The sequence below is a fragment of the Schistocerca gregaria genome, chromosome 1, assembly GCF_023897955.1.
Source record: "Schistocerca gregaria isolate iqSchGreg1 chromosome 1, iqSchGreg1.2, whole genome shotgun sequence".
Classification (NCBI taxonomy): Eukaryota; Metazoa; Arthropoda; class Insecta; order Orthoptera; family Acrididae; genus Schistocerca; species Schistocerca gregaria.
Genome location: NC_064920.1, coordinates 827,860,602 through 827,882,843, shown reverse-complemented (window position 1 = coordinate 827,882,843; position 22,242 = coordinate 827,860,602). Strand labels below are relative to the sequence as shown.

The 22,242-nt window shown below is 42.5% G+C and overlaps 1 non-coding gene across 1 annotated transcript; it reads right to left on the bottom strand.

Moving 5' to 3' along the window:
• Positions 1 to 11,852: 11,852 nt before the first annotated feature.
• On the bottom strand, positions 11,853 to 11,927 carry Trnap-cgg (transfer RNA proline (anticodon CGG)). Its single transcript has one exon. It is a non-coding gene; the product is annotated as a tRNA-Pro (tRNA).
• Positions 11,928 to 22,242: the final 10,315 nt, after the last annotated feature.

The window sequence follows — 22,242 nt, the reverse complement described above, 5'->3', positions numbered from 1 at the left end:
AGAAGCTCATATTGGACAGTGATAGAAGAAGGGAAACGACTTCGTGATTTTCAAACGGATTATCCTTAAATTCGCCATAAGCAGTTCGGTGAAACCATGGAAAATATTCACTGGGCTTTACACCCCGCTCCTTCTTGATTTAGTACAACTATCATTAGTACCACAGATGTAATGTATTCTTTAAATGATCGCATTCTTCAAAAATACGACTAAATAACTTTATGTCCGCTACTGATCAGTTTCGGCTTGAATCCGTTTGCAAGAAGACAACTTGTGAACAGTGGCATACAACATTCTCAAATGATATCCCACACGAAACGACAGTGAATTATAGATTCGAAACAAAATGTCCTCATCATAAACTTGTGGTTAACAAGGAAGTAAAACTCCAATACACCATCGCATTACTGTTTGCGGGTCAGCCCAGGATGCAACAACCAGCAATCAACGAAGAGCTTCCACGATAGTATGCAGGTGCGGTGGGCGACGAACTTAGCAGTTCTCGCAGCTTGTGCCACACACCTCCGACCACGCGTACACGCCACCAGCGGCCCCGGCCAGATCACACGCCGGAAAGACTGCTTCGCTGCAACCGACCAACCGCCACACACACCATGACACGGAAATATAGCTGCCACACCAAAGAAGTTAGAGCAGTACTAGTATCGATAAACGCTGCTGCTGCCATGACGGAGGCAAGTAAGCAACTCGTTCAGATAGTAACTGAGGGAGTAATAAGACGCCCCTCGATGGTGACAAAATGGCCGAAAGGAAAAAAAAGCGGCATTAACGCGAGCCAACCACGGCTCACTTGTTTTGCCCTTTTTATATTCTGAGTCAGTCCTTCGAATACCATTGATTTTCTGATTTCTTCTGATTTTTCATGCAGCCATCCCACCTTAGGTTCCATGCACTTCGTATCTATTCCTTCCTAAATGACTTGTATTTTGTATTCGTGAATCTTCTTGGACAATTTTGAACTTCGTTTTTTCATCGATAAACTGAAGTATTTCTTCTGTTACCTATGGTTTCATTGCGTCACCTTCTTTACACCTATGTTTTTCTTTCCAATTTTCGTGATCGCCCTTTTTAGAGATGTCCATTCTTCTTCAGTTGCAGTGCCTACTGAGCTAATCATTATCACAGTATCTATAGCCTCAGAAAATTCAAGTGTATCTTTTCATTCCTTAGTTCTTCCGTATCCCATTTCTTTGTGCATTGTTTTTTTTTTTTTTGGCCAGTCTCTTTAACATTTTTCCTACTCTTCATCACTAGTAAATTGTTATCTAAGTCTATATCTCCTCCTGGGTACTCCTTAAAATCCAGTATCTGATTTCGGAATCTCTGCCTGACCATGATATAATGTAACTACAATCTTCCTGTGTCTCTTGGCCTTTTTCAAATGTAACTCCTCCTCTTGTGACAATTAAACAGAGCTGAAATTTATTGCAGAACTCAATTAGCCTTTCTCCTTTTTCACGCCTTGTACCATATCCATATTCTCTCGTAACCCTTTCTTCTATTCACTGTCCTACACCAGCATTCGAATCATCCATGACTATTAGATTTTCATCACCCTTCATGTACTGAATAATCTGCTCAATATCCTCGTATACGTTGTGTGACTCTTCATCTTCAGCTTGGGACATCGGCGTGTATAGATGAACTATTGCTATCGGTGCCTGTCTGCTGTCAATTATGACGCGAACAATCCTGTCACTGATCAGTTCTAAGCCAATCACTCTCTGCCGTACCTTCTTCTGCTGCTGTTGAGAGTGTCCTGTACTCGTCTGATGAAAACCGCTTATGTTCTTTCCATTTCACTTCACTGACCGCTACTGTATCTAGACTGAACATTAGCATTTCCCTTTTCAGATTTTCTAGCTTCTCAACCACAACTTCCGACATTCCACACTCCGACACTTAGAACGTTATTCAGTCTTTTTCTCATAGTCACCTCCCTCCTTGCCAGTCCCCTCCCAGAGATCCGAATGGGGGACTACTCCGAAATCTTTTAACAATGGAGAGCTCATCATGATACCTTTTCGTTACAGGCCACATTTCCTGGCGGTACACATCATGTGTCTTTAATGCATTCGTTTCCATTGGCCTTCTGCATCCTCATGCCGATGATCACTGCTGATTCTTCTGCCTTTAAGGACTGTTCTCAACCCTAAGGGTAAGAGAGTGCCCTGAACCTATGTTTGTCCTTCCGCCCTTTTTGGCAAGGTTGTTGGCTAAATGAGGTTGACTTCTTACGTCGCAAGTATTCGGCGGACCCTGATGATAACTTTTATTCAAAATTTAAAGGGTTGTGGGTCCGGACCCGAGATCTAAGACATTCTGAATACTAATCAAAGACGCTACGCCGTTTTTGGGAGGGAAAGGGGGAAAGATGGTCCCGGAGACAAAACGGGCATGCGTCATTTTAAAAGGTTTGGTGATTATGTCTCCGTCGCCTGTAACGTTTGGAAGGGATAAAGGCCACAGGAGAATATTGAATTATTTATAGACAAGAAGTAAATCTGCCTTTCCTATGAGTTCTGAACAGAAATATAAATGCGATTCTTCTGTCTTTTCCTTTATTTGCCACGAGATTTTCAGTGAGGGGGTATAGACAATGGCTTGCTGATACTACGACGGTTGAACAAAAATATTGAAACGCATACTTGAACATAAACGGTTGCGCTGTTGAACGTGGCCCCCAACGGCACCTGTGCCATCTCCTCAACACGTTGCAAGTGTCAGTCGTGGTTACAAAAGTGTTCCGGGAGTTGTGAGCGCATTACGTAGGAGCTCATTGCAACCGAACGTAGATAAATCATCATTGCTGCTCGTATGGTGGGTGCTTTTGTAACCAAGATAGCCGAGACGTTCGGTGTTTCAAAAGGTCCCGTATCGAAGATTTATACCGCATACAGGGAAAGCGGAGAGACATCATGCGCTAACTCACAACGTGGATGAAAATGAGTGTTAAGTCGTCGTGACAGTCGGTCGTTAAAGAGGGTTGTGATGAAGAACAAGGGGACGACTGTTGCGAAAGTCACCGCAGCACTGAATAGACGATGGACATTCAGTAGGTAACACTTATATCTCAGCCAGATCAGAGGACGATGTGGAGTTTGTTGTGAGACACAGTGGAAAATTCGCCCTTCAGTCCCTATAATTCCATGAAGTTCCAACAAGTGGCGGAGCTGTACGTAGTCTTCAAAATGGAGTCTGCAACGGAGGTGCGTTCCAAGCTCAGAGGTGTCACTGAGTTCCCTTGGGTGGAAAACGAGAGCATTGCAGATATTCACAGGCGCTTGCAGTATGTCTACGGAGACCTGACAGTGAACAAGACCACAGAGAGCCGTTGGGCGGGATGTTTGTCTTCACCACGACAAAGTCGTGCAAATCTAATATTTCGCTTGCTGGCCGGGGGCACACAGATATTACTCCTGCAATGTTGGAACGAGCTGACACTCTCATTCGAGGTGATACCTGGACTACAATAATACACCTCGCTCGTCAACTGGGCGTCTCGTCCACCTGTTGGTGTATGCTTGCCGTCTGACACAATGCCAAAGAGAGCAACGAAGCCAAAAGAGTAGGGAATAATATGGTGTATTGGAATCTTGAATAAAGCACCCAGCTTTCAGAAAACAACGCATTTGATTACTTGCTGAACGCCATTAGTAGCCCTCGCGAACCCTGTCAGCACCAAATGAACTCAAAGAGAGCTCCATAAGCAGTGAATTTGAGGGCGACGTGGAAGTCCTAAACCACACATCAGTGACGCAAATGCATGTAGCAGGGAAACGTGATGCCTAATCCATAAAACCTGTGCTTTTGAGCTATGGAGGAAAGTCTGATTCGGTCTGAAGATTCTTGTTGCACACCGTTTCCAACTTTTGGCCTAGTTTACACCCAAAGAATGAAAGACGCCTGTGGTTCGGTGCTAATGTACGCAACCACATTTGGGTATTGAATGGGTTCCATGGTTAATCTGTAGTATCGCAGTACTGCCAAGGATCATGTGATTATTTTGTCTTATAACACCCATTCCACAGTTTGACATTCGTTCCCCAATGGTGATGCTATGTTCCAAAACGACAGGGACCCTGTTCACACAGCTCGCATCGTAGAGGGCTGTTTTTATGACCATGAGGATGAATTATCGCTACTCCAATAGCCATCACAGCCGCGAGATCTCATTTTTGTTGAGACTTTGTGATATACTTTGAACAGAAAGGTGTGTAATCGCCATCGACCTCCAGCTTTGTTACCTGAACTTGCCACTGTTTTGCAGAATAATGGTATAATATTCATTTGAAAACAGTACAGGACCTGTATTTATCCATCCTGAGACAACTTGAATCTGTTCTGAATGCCAACCATTTTCCTACAACTTTTTAGATATAGTAACGTGTATTTTTTTTAACTGTTTCCATATCTTCTCCACACCTTGCAAGTACAGCGATATCTGTAGATATCGCAAACTTGAGAAATAGTGGTTTGAACAAAACAAAACTCGGGCGATTTATTGAGCAGTATTCCAGCACTAAATGGCTAAGACTGCAGGGAAATGGCGTATATGTTGGCTCAGCAGGACGTTCACTTGTGTAACTCGGAATGAAAAGCGTTACAGCAAGCTCATTCACTGGAGAGTCTCCAAACGAACTGTAAATGAAATGAAATTGTAAGGGCAAGTAAACGTTTCCAACATCAAAAGTTGCAATGTCAGTAAGTGTGTGAGTTTGAACAGAATGAGATGGCTGGTTGTTTGTAACGGCTTTCTCGGGACATGGCAGTGTAATATACACCACCTTGAAAATGCTCCCTTAAAAAAAAATGATATGTTCCCGTTTATTTGAAAGAGTCACACTAAAACGTGGCATACCATCTGCCTCAGTCTCCCATCCTCAGCACCTTTAAAGAATTTTCAAAAAATTGTGGCATGCAAAAACATTTGCGCTTTTTTCAACACGCAGCTCATCTCGAACTCCACGATTTTTTGGTCTGCTGTCACAGTTCGTTGAATCTTGAGCGAACTGTGACAGAAGCCCGAAAAACAGGGGATTGACGTACTGAGACATGCACTGAAACTATGAAAGAGTGCATTGGTAATGGCTTCGCACTAACCGGAATCTAGATTTGCTTAACATAACCTGAAAGTAAAGGACGACTGATTGCTGTACTTCATATCACAATCATATCACAGTCGCTGATTGCATCCACATTCCTAATGAAAGGAAACTTTATACTAATTGTAAGTGATTTTGAGTATTGACTGGGAATGGTCATTATGTGATGGGATTACGACTCGAACTCAGCTTCTGACAAAGTTGTTGCAGGTAATACTGGATATTCGTATTTGCTGCACAATCAACGAATATCCTTCTATTGGATAACGTGTCGTACTGATCTGTCACCGCTCTAACGACTAGAGATACAAACATTCTCTTTAATCAATATTTTTATGTTCTTAGTAAATACAGATATTTTCTAACGATAACGACACTGAGCGTCGGACACATTGCATTAGCCGACTGTTCTCAGATTGACACCAGGTCCATATACAAAAATTGGACTGCAAATATCTACAAAAACAAAAGTGAAAATACTATGCAAGGCGATGCTCATGAAGGATATCCGTTACAGAAGTACTCCACTTCTACGTGCATATCCTTAATTTGAAAATTACTGTAAAGTACATGGCAGAGGGCACTTGCTGTTTCAGCAGTTTTTGGGACTCTTTCCATTCAAGCACGGATATCAGAAAGAATGTTTAAGGGCCTCTGTGTGCGCAGTAACCAATGTAAACTTGCCATCGCGCCCTCTGGGACTGACAGGTAGGGGGCTGCTGCATGTTTCTAGATTCAATATTTAAAGCCGATTCATGAAACTTAGTAAGTAGATTTTCTTGCTATAGTTTGCGTCTATCTTTACATCCTGTCACATAAGTATCTTCAGTATCTCCGTGGCATTCTCCCACGGGTCAGACAAACCTGTGACAATTCGTGCTGCTCTTTTCTGTATAGATTAAGTATCTCCTGTCGGTTCAGCTTGATTCCGGTCCCAAGAACTTCACCAGCATTCTGAGATGGACAGCACGAGTAAACTGTAAGCAGTCTGCTTGTTAGATGATTGCATTTCCGTAGAATTCTATCAATGAACCGAAATTTACCTGCGAGTGAACCTATGTGATCGTTCCATTTCAAAGGCATACACTTTGGTACACCGCGGTGTTAGTATGAGTTGGCCGATCGCATGTGTGGCTCGTCCACATTGTAGTCATAGGATACTAAGTTCTTTAGTTTTCTGAAAGGCATAATTTTATGTTAGTGAACGTTTAAAGTAGGTTGCCATCTATGAACAATTCTGAAATCTTATCAAGTTGTGACTGAATATCTGTGCACCTTTTCACAGACAGTACTTCATTATAGATAACTCCACCATCCACGGAAAGTCCAAGGTTACTATCAGTATTGTCTGACAGCTCATTAATACACAGTATGAACAGCAAGGGACCGAACACACTTCCTTGTAGAAGGTCTGAAGATACTTCTGCTATACCTGTAGACGTCTCTCTGTCCAAAATAACATGTTACGTCCTCCCAACCAAGGAATCCTCAATCCCGCAACAAATTTCGCTTGACACCTCACACGACCATACTTTTGACAACAAGCGTAGATACGATACTGAGCCAAATCCTTTACAGAAAACAAGAGATACCGTATCTGGCTGCCTTAATCCATAGCTTTCGGGATGTCATACGAAAAAAGTGGGAGTTGGGTTTCACATGATAAATGTATTTGGAATTCGTGCTAGCTGACATGGAGGAGGCTATTATGTTCGACATATCTCATTAGGCTTGAGCTCAGGGTACGTTCTAAAGCTCTACAACAAACGGATGTCATCGATATTGGACGATAATTTGTGGATCATTTCTACTACTCTTCTTGTAGACAGGCACTGTTTTTTTTTGGGGGGGGGGGGGGGGATATGCGTCAGGTTATACTTGCAATTAAAAGCGGGTCTAACTTAGCCGCAATTAGGTACTGAATCTGATAAGGATTTCATAGGATCTTGGGACTTTGCTCAGTTTTATCAATAAACTCACCACTGGCACTAACATCTGCTTTATTTTTGCAGCGGTGCGAGAATTACACTGCCGATACCGCGGAATATTCCTTTGTAAAGGAACATTTCAAAACAGAGCTCTGCGCGTCTGCTTTTGCTTTGTACCTCAATTTCAGTTCCTGTCTTGTCCATTAATGTCTGAACACCGACTTCCGTGCTGTTATATCCGTTATGAGCCTACATGGCCATAATTTCTTTGGATCTTGTGGAAGGTCTTTCGATAGTATTGTGCTTCGAAAACCATTGAAGGGTTTAGGCATAGTCTTCTTGACAACCAAATACGTGCCACTCAGCGTCTCCCCTTCTACAGCCCTAAGCTTTGTTGTGCATCTGATGCGCAGTAATTAGTCTCTGCTTTTATAAAAGTTTCTCTACAATGGCTGTTTACCACAGAGGGTCAATCTCATCATGAACTGTTGTATTAGATACAATCTATCACGTTATTTGCTGCAGCTGCCACATTGTCACTGATAACTGTTTCATTGTGGACACCCTCGAAGATGTCAGGTCAATTTCTTCATTAGGTCATACATATTTCCATCATGAGTCATCCTTCGAACAATCTGTTCCGCGTCGTTCTGAGAGAAGGCATTTAGTAGTGTTTTGCAAGACGCCTTGTCACCCCTACCACTTGCAAAACTGTAATTTTCCCAGTTTATTGTTGAACGATTGAAGTCTCCACGATGATAGTATGATTTTAGGAAACTTTTGAACCATTGAGCTGAGCTTCTCTCCAAATTATTCTGCTACATCTGGAGGTCAGTCCAGGTGTTGGTAGAAGGACCAAATTATAACTTTATGTATTCTTCTGATACTGAGGCTTGCTCAGACAATCTCACATGCATGTTTCCATCTCAGTGGATTCGAATTTCTTATTTATTGCGACATATGCATCACCTCCATTTGCCATTAGCCTAGCCTATCGATATAAATGTAGATTTTCCCCAATAATCTTACTCCTATCAACTTAGGGTTTTAACCAGTTTTCTCTATCTAGTATTATATGAGCACCATTCTCCTGACACGTCGTTGTGGAATTTTTTGCTGTTTACCTCTAGGATTTGATACTCTCCCTATTAGTGGGCATTTCTTTGCATCTTACTCTTTCACTTCTGCATCCCATATAGCTGACCTGGGCTACATGGAGAGCCTCCTAATCTAAAACGCCCTTGTGCGTACCCACGTACATTACCTAATATAAAACGCCCTTGTGTGTACCCACTTACATTCTGCTCTATGGTTCGCAGTCTCTGATGTATAGTGCACGCATGATCTATTTAGGGAGACCACATAGTTCTCAACCCCACGGCATAAGTCCAAGCCCTTGGGACTTAGCTTGTTAGAGAATCTTTTAACTCCTTGGTTCACTCTTTCCTCTCAGCTCAGAACCAGAGGGTCATGATCAGTTATGGGGACACTGCTGTAAATTGTGAGTTTCAGTGAAAATTCATGAGCAAGGCTTGTCTCGTCATCCCTCTCTGCCAGTCACTGGAATGATCCAAGTATGACCATGAGAGGCAGCATTTGTTCTAATGTGTGCTCCAGTCTGCCGTTCTTTGCATACTGTTCCCTCACTTTCTGCCGAAACAGCCGCTTCAACATGCTGAATGAGGCCTCCAAGTATAAACACTGAGAGCACCTGGTGTCCCTTTCCATCCACTACTGCCATTTCCCTAAGGTGCACCATCTTTCGCTGTACTATTGAACTGCCGGCAATTAACGGATCAAAACCCTTTCGCTTGCCTTCTCTTGTACACAGGACACAGCAGGTTTCTCAATGGATGAAGTGAGTCTCATTATCTCGGTTTCAGTTTCAGTGGAAGAAGACAGCACCTCGAACTTGTTGGTTAGGGCGATGGGAAAAGCACATTGAGTTATCCCTGGTCTCTCTCTGTCTCCCCCGCACAGAACGCCTATCCTACCACTCCGCACCACTCACAGTCAAGTGGACGAGTAGTGATGGAGAGCGCTCTTTCTGTAAAGGAGGCAGCACCAACAGGGGAGCAAGGTAAATGAGGAATCTTTGGTTTTTCCCTTACACAACTCACAGGAGTCCTCCTAACACACACACCCATTTGCAGCGTGTTCCAATTATCTGATAGCAATCAGGATGATTTAAAGCTGCTTACAAACGTCAACTAACTCATCCTGTGTTCAAAACCACCATTCGCAGTGAGGAACAGTGTTTCTAAGAACATTAAACAAATAAGTTTAAAATAAGCTTGTTGATTCTCTTGTTGATCTGTTGAGTGAATCTGTAAAAATTAGTAATTCCCTTTAAGTATTGAAGCAGTTAGTAGGAATAACGATATTCCTATTAGGGTAACACGAAAACCTGGGACAGAACGTACTATTTTCCTGAAACTTTTTGACGTTATATTCGCTAACAAATTGGAAAACAGAGTCGATTTACGATAAATGCACACAGAATAAACTACGAAGAAAAGGTAAACTAAATGTCACTCTATGTGTTAGTTGTAATGTATGCTACAATAACAGCAGATCACAAATGCGATTTGCTACGAAATATGTGATGCAAACACTCGCAACTTCCGAAAATTGTCGAAAATATGCGTTTATTCAGATTGGCATACACTGAACGTCTTTAAACAAGGGTATTAGTGCTAAAATAGTAAAAAGCACATATTCTGATTATAACAGATTATATAGCATAACATGCGATTTTCATTGCACTCTAAGATACAGAATATGCCACGACATACGCACGAGTTTTAAAACTGTCAAGGCGATAAGGACGTCTAAGTTTTACGGAACGCTTTTGGACCTGTGTTTTAGAGGGTAATTTATCAGACACATGTAATTTTAATCGAACACGAAACTAAATACCAGATTCCGCCTATATATGTAAATACTCGTATAAGTGAATAAACACGAGAACTGCACGGACTGAATGTGTGCCTGTGTCGCAGTTGCTCGTACTCTGGAAGACTCTCTGTCTCTCGCTGTAGCTGTACTTTGAATTTAGAGATAATCAGACGTCGAGACGCTGTTGATTCATGAAAACGCCAGTCACTGAGATAAGTTTGAACTTGATGGAGCGCAGTCCTGTCAGAAATTATCAAAAGTAATCGGGTGATCGTATTCTGCCTTTTCGCAATCACTTCTAAAAGTATTGCCACAAACAAGCGGAAACGTGGATTCACATTTCGACACAAGCATACTTTTCAACAAAATATTATCATCGTCGATCTTTCATCGTAGATGACCTTGGTCTTCCTGTTTATTGGTAGGAGAAGTAAAGATATCTTTGTTAGTGGTCTGAAATAGAACAGGTCGTTTCACAACAGTCATATTCGTTTATAGAGTTAGGTTCTGTGGCGATCGTTTGTGATAGGCCATCTTCATCACTTAGTGTGCAGATCTTGAACAGTTTGTTGAGTTCTCAGCAGCAACGAATGTCACTCACTGGATCAAACGTTATCAGGAATGTAGAATTCGGAAGTCGTTGTCAGCGTCTCCTCAGGCCAATAGCAGTGATTATTGGCTTTAGTTCTTTCCCAGCGTTTACACCCCACAGTAGTGTAGGTACTCATGTGAAGGCTCTCTGATTGGATGCCTCAAATAGTGAACCCCTCAGACATGGCTCTTCCGATCTCTCAGTTTCCCCGTCTGCTCCTTCCCCTAGAAGAAACGTGGTCCGTGATGAGAAATACCGGCTACCATCTTACAGTGTCGGGAGCCTGTCTGATTTCTCACGTGGGGTAGAATCTTGAGGCGTGCACGTACTTTAGCACACAGGTTCCCCACCTGAGACCCAGGGCAAGGAAATTTGGGGGTGCAACGAAGCAGGATCTATTCGATTTGACGTATGAAACAAAATGTTTTATCTCGTGCTTGGAGTATGTGTTCAATAGAAATGTACAAGAAGTCTTTCTTGTTCTTTCTCTAATTACTTGGAGGCAGTACATCTCGCAACCTTCGATAACACAGTACTTAAAATTTCTAATTTCACTGCCGAACGTTGTGTACACATTGGCCCCAGTGTGTCAACAGTTGCGGCATGGCTCGTCAGCGAGTTCGCTTGGGAAGCAGGCCAGCAGAAACAGTAAGCTCAGTGAGGCGGTGTGTGAATGCGAGTGGTTCAGCAGGAAGCGTGCGACAGAAACGGAAACAGGAAAGCCTCTGTAGGCCTCCGTAAAGTTATACAAGAAGCGTAATTCACTTCAATCACTGTGGGTTTGTCAAGAGGGCTAATGTACCAAAACAAATCATTAAGCAAAGATAGCACTGTGAGAGACTGTTGACTGCTAGGAATCAAGAAATATGGTTCTGTCAATATGAATAACGTCTAATAGCAAAACCCCTTCCCCAACACCAACCAACAGATCAGTAGGCTCCAGAATGAGATTTTCACTCTGCATCGGAGTGTGCGCTGATATGAAACTTCCTGGCAGATTAAAACTGTGTGCCCGACCGAGACTCGAACTCGGGACCTTTGCCTTTCGCGGGCAAGTGCTCTACCAACTGAGCTACCGAAACACGACTCACGTCCGGTACTCACAGCTTTACTTCTGCCAGTATCCGTCTCCTACCTTCCAAACTTTACAGAAGCTCTTCTGCGTACCTTGCAGAACTAGCACTCCTGAAAGAAAGGATACTGCGGAGACATGGCTTAGCCACAGCCTGGGGGATGTTTCCAGAATGAGATTTTCACTCTGCATCGGAGTGTGCGCTGATATGAAACTTCCTGGCAGATTAAAACTGTGTGCCCGACCGAGACTCGAACTCGGGACCTTTGCCTTCCGCGGGCAAGTGCTCTACCAACTGAGCTACCGAAGCACGACTCACGTCCGGTACTCACAGCTTTACTTCTGCCAGTATCCGTCTCCTACCTTCCAAACTTTACAGAAGCTCTTCTGCGAACCTTGCAGAACTAGCACTCCTGAAAGAAAGGATACTGCGGAGACATGGCTTAGCCACAGCCTGGGGGATGTTTCCAGAATGAGATTTTCACTCTGCATCGGAGTGTGCGCTGATATGAAACTTCCTGGCAGATTAAAACTGTGTGCCCGACCGAGACTCGAACTCGGGACCTTTGCCTTTCGCGGGCAAGTGCTCTACCAACTGAGCTACCGAAGCACGACTCACGTCCGGTACTCACAGCTTTACTTCTGCCAGTATCCGTCTCCTGCCTTCCAAACTTTACAGAAGCTCTTCTGCGAACCTTGCAGAACTAGTACTCCTGAAAGAAAGGATACTGCGGAGACATGGCTTAGCCACAGCCTGGGGGATGTTTCCAGAATGAGACTTTCACTCTGCAGCGGAGTGTGCGCTGATATGAAACTTCCTGGCAGATTAAAACTGTGTGCCCGACCGAGACTCGAACTCGGGACCTTTGCCTTTCGCGGGCAAGTGCTCTACCAGCTGAGCTACCGAAGCACGACTCACGTCCGGTACTCACAGCTTTACTTCTGCCAGTATCCGTCTCCTACCTTCCAAACTTTACAGAAGCTCTTCTGCGAACCTTGCAGAACTAGCACTCCTGAAAGAAAGGATACTGCGGAGACATGGCTTAGCCACAGCCTGGGGGATGTTTCCAGAATGAGACTTTCACTCTGCAGCGGAGTGTGCGCTGATATGAAACTTCCTGGCAGATTAAAACTGTGTGCCCGACCGAGACTCGAACTCGGGACCTTTGCCTTTCGCAAAGCTGTGAGTACCGGACGTGAGTCGTGCTTCGGTAGCTCAGTTGGTAGAGCACTTGCCCGCGAAAGGCAAAGGTCCCGAGTTCGAGTCTCGGTCGGGCACACAGTTTTAATCTGCCAGGAAGTTTCAGATCAGTAGGCTCTTCATCAGAAGGATTGATGGCATTTGCCTCATTCCTACTCGATTCTCTATTTGGTGTTAGGTAACAGTTTGTGCAATACAGTGCCACGTCTCTAGTGCATCTCCGACACACTGTCGGGCGAGGAAGGCTACATCTTTGTGACCTGCCACGAGGCATCTTCGAGACCAGAATGACAACTGCCACTGATGAGCACAAAGGAGAACATCACCAGCACTTGTTACTGTACTTTTATCACTGTCCTATGTGTTGAGCTGGTCGTCACACCCTGCTTCGACGGTTGATGTGGTGGAAGAGTGACATCGACGCCGCTGGAGACAGGAGCTGTTGTTACGCCCACGAAAAATAGCTGCATTCCACCGTACGGTTCGTCGGTGGCAAGTTTCCGTTATGTTGAGAAGTGCCGGATGTCAGTCAGCTGTTCGTGACGTCAGCCAACTCCCCCTCCCCCAAACCATAGCGCGCCGGGAGTGGAATGCCATTGGCAGACAGGCATGAAAACAATAAAATAACATTACGCCAGCGTGAGGTAACAAAAGACTAACGCGCTCATAACTGTGCACTGTTGTCTGCTTCCTGAAAACCAAAATACATGATACAAGCGTCCAAAGGTTTGCCCATCAGTAACGTAGCATATTTATAACTAAACACGCTCACTAATTGACACTTCCTTGTGATAGTTCAGGAAACTTATACAACTTAATGTTCTCACCATGTTGTAGGCTATGATTTTTGCCAGATTATGTTCACTATGTGATCTTTCAAGTATCTAATTAGCGAACATCCCTTTGGTCTCCTTGATCACTGCTTCTATCATCGCTAAAGGTATTGCATACGATTTGCTGCGAAATTATTCATGTTTCTTGACTTTAATTTTGCCAACACATCCTTTAATTAATCCAGGTAATTTTGAAAACAGGTCAACTTCGCGTCTCAGCACTTCCATTAATTCCTCTCTTTTTGTTTCTGTCAAGTTCACTGACGCCTGAATCTTGATTCGAATACCAGCCAGCGCATTTTCATCATTATTCTTCTCACGCAGAGCAGGATCTGGCTCAGAATCATAAGTCGCCAGTTCGTCTGCTCCACGGAAGCGCATTAGCCTCATCTTCACGCACGCATCGCCCTTATTTTCTTCATTAATAAATCCTTTAAACATTATCTTCTTCTCGACACTATTTATTCTCTTCCGCAGACGACCCATTTCAAATTCAATATTGCACCTCATTTCAGTCAACCAATCGATTCCAAGAACTAATCCGACATTAAGAGATCCTACAATTAATACGCTCTGCTCATACTCGTCTTCATTGATTCTAAACTTCAATAGAGCTTGACCTTTATTGAGTTTGCTTCTATTACCTACAGCACTAACAATACGTACGCCGTTCACAGGGAATGTTGGAAATGCCACCAGATTATTTAGTTGTGACAACAGATTTTCTGAAATTGCACTCGCTTCGCTCGCTGAGTCCTGTAGTGCGTCCACAGTAATTCCGCATACCTCCACCTCTACAAAAGGCATTAAGATTTCTTGTTCATCATTTTCATCCTCTCGATACAAATCGTCTTTAATATCATCCACTTGTTCACATTTGATTGCGTTAATCGCTACATCCGACCCATTTCTTGTAACTTGAGTTTCGGAGCGGGTCGTCTCCGAAACTTGAATTAGTTTACCGGTTAAAGTTCCTGTGGATTACGCTCTGGGCTCCTTTCTTGTTCCTGCGATCGTTGTTGTCTTCTGTTTTCTTCATAATGTGATCGATCTGAGTACCGATTGAAATTAAATCTGTTGGGTGCGTAAAACTCATTTCTTCTTTGTTTCCCGTCCCGTCTTCTATCAAATCTGCTCGGTCATAAACTCTTGTCGCGGTGAGCCATTACTACACGAATGACGATCGTCATTACTTCTCTCGCGCTATTCGCGTTCATGGTTAAGTACATCAATTCTATCGATCATTAGGGAGGTCTGCTCCATGTTCAATTTTGGAGTGAGTGCTAACTTTTCACGTACCGCGAAAGGTAGCTTCTGTATCAAAATTAACATCAATTCCTCTTCCTTGACCGGATCATCAAGACAGGGATTGTCGTTCCAAAATTTCTGCATATATTCACGCATTGTTCCATAAGGTCTTGCGTAGTTCCACGGTGTAAGAATCTTTGATTTTACATCCCATTGTTTTTCTCGCGACAAAGATTTACTCAAGAATGCAGATTCAATTTTCTTTGTTCTGTGAATAATTTTCTGAAATACTGATGCTCCAGATATGTGTTTCGCCTTTATTGACATTCTTCAAACCATTTTCGGATGACATTACCTTCTGGCGAATTTCGCCTATTTCGGTACTCAGTTTAATACATTGTGTCTGTACACCTTGAACTAACTTAACAATTGTTTCTTTGTTGCCTTACATGTACTCTTAATTTTAAAAATTTCATCGTTTTGAGCCTTATCTGTTTCTTGAACTTTGTTAACTAACGTGCTCGATTGTTTACCTTGTTCATTAACTTTTGTGTTAAGATCTTGCATTTTATTTTCAAGTTCTTCATGTTTGGTATCACATCTCTTTTGGAGCTCCTTATGATTCTGATTAAGTGCGTTCCTACTTTCCTGTTTGATTTCTCTCAACATGTGCACTATCAAATCGTTAGTAATAACCCTCGTTCTCGTTTGTTGACTACTCACTGGTATTGAACTAAGGGTCGTTGAATCGAAACTAACTGCACCACCATCTTCCATTACGTTAGGTATGGTATTCTCAGGTCCAAACTGCCATTCTACATTGACTAAAGCGTTGACTTGTCCCTCCTCATTAATAACTTCACTGTTGTTTTGCGTTGTGTCCGCCATGTTAACAATGTTCACAAAAATCACTGTCCATTAATAATTAATTCCAACACTTAATTTAAAAGATCGTATTATAAGTATCACAGTCTCTAACATAGTTCAGAGGTCCTTTCCTAATTGTTCCTACGCAACGTGGAAAACAATTAGAAACGAACCACCGCTGTCACAATTAGCTGCTTCACTCACCGTTTGTTGTGCCGTCTTCTCCGATGATCCAAAGATTGCGAAGGAATCGACGTCCGATACACGCGTTGCCAAATACAGGCTCCCGTCTTCTTGGAGATTATATGGATAAATTAATGATTATTATGTTACAATCTTCTTGTTGTAGTTGACCGTGTATATCGAGACTTCGTTCATTGTTAAATGCAATTGTGTGGTACTAACTGATAGAGACGCATTAAGAACTTGTAAAATTTAATTTATTTCCTTCCGCACACTGCACAAACATAAACACACTATTATTCAAACCGTGTGCCACTACTATTAAACACAGAGATAAATCCTTCGCTGCGCAACCGCCTTTGGCTCACGCAGCCTACACCTTCCACAGCCTCTCAACAACCGCATTCCTAGCGACTCTCTGCGCCACTGGGCATTGTAGCCATCCAAAGAACAACCACTTACAGACACTAAACACCAGTACCCTCACAATCAGAATCCATCAACAGTTGAACTTTCGAAAAATCCGTGCGCAGTGTGATCCCCACAAATTGAACGCCGCGCAGCGCAATACTCGAATGGCGCTGTCTTTGACTCATCTGCAACGTTACGATGAGGAGGAATACTGCTCTCTGTCGAGTATTGTCACAGGTGACGAAACATGGTGTCACCATTTTGAACTGCAAAGCAAGTTTCAGAGCAAGCAGTGGAAGCATGCGACTTCACCACATCCAAAGAAATCAAAGGCCGTGCACAGCAGTTTTGGTAAGTTCATGATGTCCTTCTTTTTTGACCACAAGTGTCCACTGCTGTTCGAGTTCCTGGAACTGCGAACCACCATCGATGCACAGTCTTATCAAGCCACTTTACAGAAACTTAGACGAGCCATCAAATCGAAACTCTGAGGCATGTTGTCCAATGGTGTTATCCTTCTGCATGATAATGCCTGCTACACTCTACACACCACAAATGCCGTGAAAACGACATTGCAGCAGTTTCGGTTGGAAACGATGGAAGATCCACCGTATAGTCCCGACGTTTTGCCATGTGACTTTCATGTCTTTGGTCATCTAAAACAAGATCTTCGCGGACATCAATACGCAAAGAACGACGAAGTACCTGGCTCCGACAGCAGCCTTCTAGCTTCTTCAAGGATGGAATCGACCGGCTAGTATCGCAAGGGGATAAATGCGCAAACGCTTTACAGTTTTGACGACTATTTTTGAGCATGTGTACTGTGTATAACTACATTATTGAGTTAATAAAATCGTTACCGTTACTTTACACTAGTGACCTGGTTTCATATGAATGCCCCTTGTATTTCAGTCATTGCTTCTTCGAATCATAGATTGAACAGCAGGGGAGAAAGACCGCATCCTGTCTTACATCCTTTTTAATCAGGCCACTTCGTTCTTATTCTTCCACTCTTATTCTTTCCTCTTGGCTCTTGTATATGTTGTGTATTACCCGTCTTTCCCTATATGTTACCACTACTTTCCTGCGAATGTCGAACATCTTAAACCATTTGACAATGTTGACAGCTTTTTCCAGGTTGACAAATCCAAAAAATAATGTCTTGATTTTTCCGGAGTTTTACTTCCTTTATCAACCGCAAAGTCACAACTGAATCTCTAGTGCCTTTACCTTTCCTAAAGCCCAACTAATCGTCCTGTAAAGGATCATCAATTTTCTTTTCCAATGTTCTGTGTAATATCTTTGTCAGCAACTTGCATGCATCACCTGTTAATCTGATTGTGCGATAATTCTCGAACTTGTCTGCTCTTGCACTCATCGGGATTGTGTGGTTCATATTTCTCCGAAAGGCAGATGATACATCGCTAGACTCATACATTCTACACATTAAGAAAAGTCGTTTTATTGCCATTTCTTAAATTGATTTTGGAAATTCTGATGGAATGTTATCTATTCCTTGTGCCTTATTCGACCTTACGTCTTCCAAGCAATTTTTAATTCTGATTGCAATACTTGATCCCCCATCTCTTCTACATCGACCAGGGTTTCTTCTTTTGTCACGTCATGATACAAGTCTTCCCCGTTATAGATACGTTCAGTGTACCTTTCTACCTATCGGCTCTCTCCGCTGCTTTAACAGTGGAATTCCCATTAAACTCTTGCTTTTAATTACACCAAAGGTTGTTTTGACTTTTCTGTATACAGAGTCAGTCCTTCCAACGATCATTGCTTTTTCGATTTCTTCACATTTTCCATGCAGCCGTTTCGCCTTAGATTCTCTGCATTTCCTATCCACTATATATTATTCCTAAGTGACTGTATTTCACTAGTCCCGAATCTCCCTTAACATTTTTATCTTTCCAACTTAAGTGACTGGTCTTTTTAGAGATATCCATTCCTCTTCAGCTGAACTGCCTACTGAGCAATTCATTGTTGCAGAATCTGTAGTCTCACAGAACTTCAATCGTTTCTCTTTATTCTTTAGTACTTTGGATTCCACTTCTTTGTGCATTGTTTTTCATGACCGGTCCCTTAAACTTTAGCCTACTCTTCATCAATACTAAATTGCTGTCTGAATCTGCATTTCCTCCTGGGGAGGCCTTAAAGTCCAGTATCTGATTTCGTAATCTATGCTGGACCATGATGTAATCTAGAACTAATCTTCCCGTATCTCAAGGCTGCACCAAGCGTACTTTCTCCGCTTGTGATTCTTGAACAGAATATTTCGCTATTATTTGCTGAAATTTATTGCAGAATTCCTTTTGTTTTTCTCCTCTCTCACTCCTAGTACCAAACCCACATTCTCCCATGACCCATTCTGCTATTCATTCGCCTACAACATCACTCCATTATGCCTGACTATTAGATTTTCATCTGCCTTTACATACTGAATTATCCGCTCAGTATCCTCGTATACTTTCTGTCTCTTCATCTTCAGTCTGCGACCTCAGCATGTATGCATGACCTATCATTGTCAGTGTTAGTTTGCTTTAGATTCTGAGAAGAACATTTCTGTCACTGAACTGTTGACACTAAGTCACACTTTGCTGTACCATCTGCTGCTGTTAAGATTACCCTATACTCATCTGACGAGGAATCGTTGTCTTCTTTCCATTTCACTTCACTGACACCCCTATATCTAGATTTAGTCTTAGCATTTCTGGCTTCTCTACTACGTTCAAACTTCTCACATTCCACGCCCCGATAAGTAGAACGTTATCCTTTCGTCGGTTATTCAATATTTTTCTCATGGTCAGTTCCCTCTTACTAGTCCCCTCCCACTGATCCGAGTGGGAGCCTGGTCTGGAATCTTTGGCCAATGGAGGGCTCGTCATGACACATTTCAGTTACAGGCAACATGTCCCGTCGATACACATTATGTGTCTTAAATTCATTAGTTTCCATTCCTTCTGCATCTTAATGAAGTTGATCGTTGCTGATTCTTCTACCTCTATGGACTGTTTCCTACCCTAATGGCAAGAGAGAGCCCTGAAAGTATGCCTGTCCTTCCACCCTCTTTGGCAAGGACTTTGACTAAACGAGATTGACTTCTTATCCCCTTATTTTCTTCATTAATAACTTCTCGACATAATTTATTCTCGTCCGCAGCCGCCCCTGCTGTTGACTTTTACTCAAAATTTAAACGGTGGTGAGGTCCGAAACCAGGACCGAAAACGTTTTGATTACTAATCAACGACGCTATTCCTAGGAATTTTATTTCATTCATTGCTTCAAGTGGTATGTCACCTACAAAGTTGTCGAACGGCAATGGATCTCTTCGTCTATTTTTTGCGCGCTGCGGTAGATTTATTTACGTCCATGGTAACTGCAAGTCCCTACACCAATTGTTGATCCTCTGCAGCTCTCCTTTCGCTTCGTTACAGCCTTCTGGCGTTGCAACGATCCTATAGACAACAATATCTTCGTCTTCAACGTCATCCACTAAATAATTAATACAAATTGTCAATAGTAACGGCCTATAAAACTGACTTTGCGTAATCTGGACATTTCCTTTACGTCTGTCGGTTATGCTGTCTTAAGAACGACATGTTGAATTCTACCTGCAAGGGCGTCCTGTATGCAATCATGAATATGGTACCACACTAAACGACGTTGCGGAACTGTAGCGAATACCTTCCGGAAATGAAGTAAAGCGGCATGATGCCTTAGCATGTTTCTCTATGTCATTATGAATGTCATGGACGAACAGAGTGAGCTGAGTATCCAAGATCTGCAGCATTCTTGTTGATTTTTAAGGAAGAGGGTTTCTTTCTCCAAGATCATCAAAATGCTAGACAATAGAACACGTCTGATAAACCTACAACTGAGATGCAATGTGCTGTTGTTGTTGTTTTTGTGGTCTTGAGTTTGAAGACTGGTTTGATGCAGTTCTCCATGCTACTCTATCCTGTGCAAGCTTCTTCATTTCCCAGTACCTACTGCAGCCTACATCCTTCTGAATCTGTTTAGTGTATTCATCTCTTGGTCTCCCTCTACGATTTTTACCCTCCACGCTGCCCTCCAATACTAAATTGGTGATCCCTTCATGCCTCCGAATATGTCCTACCAAGCGATCCCTTCTTCTAATCAAGTTGTGCCACCAATCCTATTCAATACCTCCTCATTAGTTATGTGGTCTACCCATCTAATCTTCAGCATTCTTCAGTAGCACCACATTTCGAAGGCTTCCATTCTCTTCTTGTCTAAACTATTTATCGTCCACGTTTCAGTTTCAGACATGGCAACACTCCTTATAAACACTTTGAGAAACGACTTCTTGACACTTAAATATATACTCGATGTAAACAAATTTCTCTTCTTCAAAGAAACTTTCCTTGCCATTTCCATCCTACATTTTATATCCTCTCTATTTCGACCATCATCAGTTATTTTGCTTCCCTAATAGCAAATCTCATTTACTACTTTAAGTGTCTCATTTCCTAATCTAATACCCTCAGCATCACCTGATTTAATTTGACGATATTCCATTATCCTCGTTTTGCTTTTGTTGATGCTCATCTTACATCCTCCTTTCAAGGCACTGTCCATTCCGTTCGGCACTTCCAGGTCCTTTGCTGTATCTGAAAGATTTATTATGTCATCTGCAAAACTTCAAGGTTTTTACTTCTTCTCCATGGATTTTAATTCCTACTCCGAATTTTTCTTTTGTTTCCTTTAGTACTTGTTCAATATACAGATCGAATAACATAAGGAATCGGCTACAAACCTGTATCACTCCCTTTCCAACCACTGCTTCCCTTTCGTGCCCCTCGACTCTTATAAGTATCATCTTGTTTCTGTATAAATTGTAAATAGCCGTTCGCTCCTTGTATATTGCCCCTGCCACCTTCAGAATTCGTAAGAGACTATTCCAGTTAACATTGTCAAAAGCTTCCTCTAAGTCTACAAATGATAGAAACCTAGGTGTCCCTTTCCTTAATCTGTTTTCTAAGATAAATCGTAGGGTCAGAATTGCCTCACGTGTTCCAACATTTCTATGGAATCCAAACTGATCTTCCCCGAGGTCGGCTTCTACCAGTTTTTCCATTCGCCAGTAAAGAATTCGAATTAGTTTTTTGCAGCCATGGCTTATTAAACTGATAGTTCGTTAATTTTCAGATCTGTCAACACCTGCTTTCTTTGGGATTAGAATTATTATATTCTTCTTGAAGTCTGAGAGTATTTCAGCTTTCATATAAATCTTGCTCAGTAGATGGTAGAGTCAGGACTGGCTCTCCGAAGGCGATCAGTACTTCTAATGGAATGTTGTCTACTCCTGGAATCTTGTTTCGACTTAGGTCTTACACTGCTCAGTCAAACTCTTCAGAGCAATATCATATCTCCCATTTCATCTTCATCTACATCCTCTTCCATTTCCATAATATTGTCACCAAGAACGTCACCCTTGCAAACACCCTCTATATACTCCTTCCACCTTTTTGCTTTCCCTTCTTTGCTTAGAACTGGGTTTCCATCTGAGCTCTTGATATTCATGCATGTGGTTCTGTTTTCTCCAAAGGTCTCTTTAATTTTCCTGTAGCTCACCAGTGTTTTCGTGTTCTTTAAACAGGGCATCTCCTCAGACGCTTCAGTCGGCGTTACTCCGTCAGTGCCGCACTGTAGTTGGTGCCGTTCACATAAAACGGATTCACTAACAGCGCACTGCCAGCTTTCCACTTTGTCTTCCTCATCTTCGTTCTGAGAGCTGCCTATAAGATGTTGACTGCTTAGATACAGTACTCTGTAAATTATCTCTTGTCACGCTTGCAAACCAAACTTTTTCCTACGTCTCGCAACATTCCTTGTAGTGCTGATAATCACTGA